The sequence below is a fragment of the Pseudorca crassidens genome, chromosome 14, assembly GCF_039906515.1.
Source record: "Pseudorca crassidens isolate mPseCra1 chromosome 14, mPseCra1.hap1, whole genome shotgun sequence".
NCBI classification, from domain to species: Eukaryota; Metazoa; Chordata; class Mammalia; order Artiodactyla; family Delphinidae; genus Pseudorca; species Pseudorca crassidens.
The window spans coordinates 21,756,383-21,762,123 of NC_090309.1; positions in this window are offsets into that span (position 1 = coordinate 21,756,383).

The following is a 5,741-nucleotide window of genomic DNA, read 5'->3' on the forward strand; positions in this document are numbered from 1 at the left end:
CAAGTATTGTGGAGAGTTTGAGCGAGACAAAAACTGAGAATTGAGTGTGATATTTGGTAAAATGGAGATCTTTATGACCTTATCATGAACACCTTCAGTGGCATGGTAGGAAGGAAATTCTGTATGAAGAGAGCTCAAGACCCATGGGAAGTGAAGAAATAGACTGACAAACCTCCTGAGAATATAATTGGTAGTGGAAAAATTGGGAAGTAGCAATTCCAATGCTGGTATCATGATGAGTTTTAAGGGATGCTAGCACACAACTCTTGAGGTATCTCCAAAGTTAGAAGAGTTCTCCAGGAATACCCACCCCTATTCTCCCAAAGCCATACAAATAGGCAAATAAATAGCAAAAGTGACATGACCTTGAGTTGCCAAGAGTCAAAGTCAGTGAGCCAGGAAATGGGATTTTGATGGCCAGGAAGTGGTGCAGGAGTGCTTAAGTGCCAGGTAGGAGAAACGGGAGCCAGGCTGACCACTGAGGTTGTAAGATAGTTGTTCGAGTGAGAGCAGCAGCAAGGAGCCATGTCAGAAGGAGCCAGGAGGAGCCAGCATGTGCCCACAGGCTCCAGGAAGGAGGGAGCTGACCCGATGGCACTGCAGTGAAAATAGGAACCTTGGGGTCATGATGTTGTGGGGAAGGTGAGCCTGGGGTTTGCACACCAAGCCAAAACCAGGAGGGAGGAGAAACTGCCCTGGATTGGGGAACACTGACATAAGTTAAAGTAAATTCTCTAAAGGAATACTTCCCAAAGTTGGCATCACTGATCCCTCAGAGATAAGTTCACAATAAAGGCTGCTAGATATAGGAGTAGACACATTACTATATTAGAAAGAAAAAAATAATATTTTTGAATATGTTGAGAATGAAATGACAATTATGTATGGTTGTAAAAAGGTAGATTATATTTATATATGTGTGTATGTATATATATATATATATAATCATATATACATGTGTACATTATATAGATATGTATCTATTTATTGTGTATGTGTGTATACATACATACACATGTATAAAATCTCCAGGGGGAGCCTTCAGACTGAGGAAAGAATTAAAAGAGGAGGAAGAGGACAGGAGATAAAATAAGAGAAGGAAAAAGGAGGAAAAAGGAGGAGGAGAGAGGCCAGGAGGAGAGAAGGGAAGAGGTCACTGAATCACTGATGTTCATCATGGGAACAATCAACTTTGAGAAGTTACTTTATGTGTACTGCTACTTTTAACCTCCAGTTTAGTAAGAATCAATGTCTATATATTACCACAAACCTATGAACTTTGACTGATTTCTGATTTGATGAGAAATGTGAATAAGTATTTGTTTGTGTTTTTACTTTTGATATAAATTAAGATCCATTATTAAATGGATTGATTCTAGGCTCTGGTCCTGCATTGGTTATTTGAAAATTTTAATCACCCGTCAAGTCATTAAGATGATTGTTTTGCCGATGAGTGATGATGTAATTAATGGTTTAAGTGGGTTTCATCAATCATATGCAGTAAGTCAATTCCTAATTCTCTCAAAACACAGACTGAATTCTCACTTTCTTTTACTCTGTCCTATCTGGTGATGAAAAATAGGTCAGTGTTCCCTTGAAGTGGATGAAGTGTTTAGTGTTTTTCTGGTTTTTTTCCTAAAGCTGGTAAATGATATGAGCAGACACAGTTGTTATGTGGACAATGTTTGTAGAATTGACTGAAGTCATATCAATGTTAGAATAATTACTAAAATATTCCACAGTGTGTTTCCTGAAGAAAATTATATCACCATTTGTTCAGCCTTGTAGCCAATTGACTGTAATAATTACTATATTGTATTCTGTTATTTGCTCACATGTTTTTTCCTATGACAGGTTAATATTTCAATATTTTTATGGAAAACAATGAGGTGAAACATAGGCAAAGGGTTTAGCATTTATCTCTATATTTATCTCTATATTTATTATTTTATAGGTGTCCATAATCACAGAAATACATCCATTTTACAAAGGTTCATAGCCTACATTCAAAATTGTTGATTTGACACATAGACATTTAAGTATGATTTTGGAATCTCTCTAAATTTTCCTCTCTTATTCCTCATGAAAACACCAAGTCCTCATTTTTTAACGCTGTGGCATATCAGGCTGAAACCCTCTAGTTTAATAATGGATATGACAGTTTTTTTTTTTAAAAGAGGCTTTGTAATATCTTTCTTTGGCCTCTAATGCTTTCTTTAGTTTGACCTAAAGAAAGGTCAAAATTGAGAATGTTCCACAGAGATTTTTTTTTTCATTTTTGTAAGAAGACATTTAATTCTAAAGAAGAATAAAATGAAAACCAAGTGTTTACAGATAAGAGGGATTAGCAATGATGGAAAACGGAATGAGATGCACAAGTTGTCAGAAGGTGCCAAGGAAGAGGGAAATCTAGGTAAGAGATGTGCAGCTTAGTCAACTTTTTAGTGGTTAGAGAAATAGAATAATCATACTAATACCTTTTAATTCTTTACTGAGCCTTTACTGTGTGCCAGCCACTGTTCTAAGTGTTATATATGAATTAACTCATTTAAACCAGGATTTCTCAATCTGTTCACTATTGACATTTTGGACCAGATAATTCTTTGTTGTGGGGTTGTCCTATGCATTACAGAATGTTAAGCAGTATCCTTAGACTCCACCCATCAGATACAACCACCTTATCCCCAGATATAGCAAATACAAGTATCTGCAGACATTGCCAAAGTCCCCTAGGGAATAAAAATTTTTCCTGCTAGAGAGCCACTTATTTAAGCCCTAAAACAACTTTATGAAATATCTATTATTGTTCTTTCCATATAATCTTTTGTAAAATGGAGATAGAGTTTCAGTTCCTTGCCCAAGATTATCCAGCCAATAATTAGACACCTAGGAATTAAATCCAAGCTCTTGATTGTCATAACCCATGTTCTTAAGTACCGTATTTCACTATCTCTCATATTTTTCTCTAAGAGAAGCAAGGGTTTCCTCAACTACAAAAGGAACATAACCAATTTGTGATATTTCCTATGCATGTCACACTAATCCTAAGAAGGGAGAAATTAGCGTAGGTAGTGGCTGAGAAAGATTTGAGATTATCACTTGAGCTGAACTTGGATGGGGAGATTGGGTTGAAACACAAAAAAGACATGCATTTAGAAAACCACACCTTGTTACACAGTAATCTTACACATAACTGGTAACTGTTCACTAGATGTTTTGAGTTGCATGTGTTTTCCCAGACTTTATATAAAGAAAACTAAAACAAAAATAGCAACAACAAAGCAATCCAAAAGTCCCAGTGTCAAAAGTAGTTGCCCAGTCATATTTGGTTTACTATACAAATTATATTACCCAGCTTTCCCATAATTCATACTACAGTCTGGGGCTCTGAAAACAATATAGGTGGTGGTATAAGTTGCACTTGTTGATTTTATAACAGTTCTTTTTTGTTATTCTGGTTTCAAAAAGCTGTTCATATACTTATGCTGACCATATTTTTTTTTTCAGTCAGTGTAGTTATGAGCCCCTGGAGTATTCTAAACAACTTGAAGCAGCTTTTAGTTTCTAACTGTTATGCATGGAAAACATTAGGGGCATTTGCAGGGGATAGTAACACATCTCCTACAAAATATTCTGGGAAATCAATTAATGAAGAGTTACAATGTCAATCCACTTTGGGATGGGATGCAGCCAATTCTTCAGTAATTTGTATTCTAAACATAAAATGGCTTCCTGCACTCACTTTCAATTTCAGGAATCTCTGTCATTTGCGATTAGTGCTGACAGATCTCTGTCTGTGGTACAAATAAAATGAAATCAGCATCTAACTTTATTTCTCTGAACTTCCTGTCCTTGACGATTATGCTTACACCTATGAGTGGAGTAGAGATTACACACAACTGAAGCTAAATGTTGTCTACATGCTCAAATAGCAAACTGCTTTGGCCCATTTTCTTGTTTCCAATCTGGCAATCAGGAGATCTATGTCCTAATCTCAGTTTCACAGCTATCTACCTGAGATATCTATCAAGTCCATTCTAAGAACAGACTTGACTTCTTTGAAATTAGCAGTGTCCTCATCTGTACCATAGGAGTTTGATTTTTTTATTTTAAATTGTTAAAATGTAATATTTTATGGTTGATCATTTCCTTCAATGTGAAGCCTTACTTTGCTGTAGTTTAAGATCATTTATTTATAACTGTATTTGAAGGGAGAAATGATAGCCAACATGGTATGGCTGAAAATTCTGGACACCAAAACACTGAGTCAATAGTTTTTAACAATATTTATAAGGTCAATCTTATTTCTTAAGTTTCTTTTTGTTTTAAGGACACCAAATTTTTTATGGATTTTTTCTTAGACTCTAGAGTTGGGGTATTGATTTTGCAAATATATTGCTCTGTATTTTCATTAATTAAAACCTGGGCCTTGAGAGGATAACATTTCTAAGAGCATACCAAATTTCCTCATAAATAAAATTCCCTGAAACCTTAGCCCAAAGCAACCTGGAATGAAGTATGGATAAAAATAAGTATTGAATATGAGCCAGCACCTGCCTTTAGTATTGACATTTCTCATTGGTTTCAAAGTCAATTTCAGAATTAATTTTAGGGAGACATTATTTACCTAGGGCTAAAAGAGGACCATTGATCACTAAAGAAACTGAAGAATCTGTTGCAAATCCATCCAGGACTCCTAATGGGGATGATAAATCCAGAAAGTAAAGCCATCAATTCAGCATGTAAGACAGAGGAAGAGCTGTTGGAACGTGTTTGAAGGAAGCCCACAAGACACACTCTACCAGAGGAGCCAGGTGATTGTCCATTTTACACAAGTAAGTCCTTTCATGTTACTGGAATATATCAAGGATGCAAAAAAATTACATTGTAGAATAACATACACTCAACAAAGTATCACTCAGATTGAACTATTTGTTTTCCGTATTTATTGCAGACATTAAAAAAAAAATAACATTACAAATAGACTGATATTTTTTTGGATTCTTTCTGAATCTCCTTTTTCTCCAGTGAAGTCATGGTACCTTCATATTTCAACATATTTAGTATCTCTCTATTGTCCATAATCTCTACAGGTTAGCCAGAGTAAGCTACGGTACAAATTGATATTTATTTATGTGTTATTAAAATGTACTTAAAGATATAATTTTGCAATTTTTTGCAATCAGTGTTATATTTTGAGATATATCCACATTTATGCATATAGATCTAAGTTATTAATTGTATTTCTGTATAGCATTCCAATGTATGAATATACTACAATTTATTTATGCATTCAAATATTGGTTTGTATTGAGATTACCTCTAGTTTATTGGTTTAGCAGAGATTACATTTTTGTACGTGGCTTCTTATTTAAATGTGTAAAGAATTTACATAAGGAACAAACATCAAAGTGGAAATTCTAGACATAAAGCACACGTTTTTAACTTTAGCTGAGGTTTACAAATTACTTTCCAAAGTGGTTGTGGCAGTTTGCACTTCCTACAATAGAGTATTAAAGTTCTTTCTCTCATTCTTGTCAATAATTGGTATTATCAATTTCTCCCAATCTGAGAGTTGTGAGATCTCACTTTGGTATTCATATTTCATCTTGACACTCTGTATTTTTTTTGATATTTGACATTCTCATTAATCTTAAATCCTAAATAGTCAGTTATTGTAGTTTTTATTTCTGCATTTAGCTGAGTTATTTGGGAAACTTAAAAAAAAAATTGGACTTTCA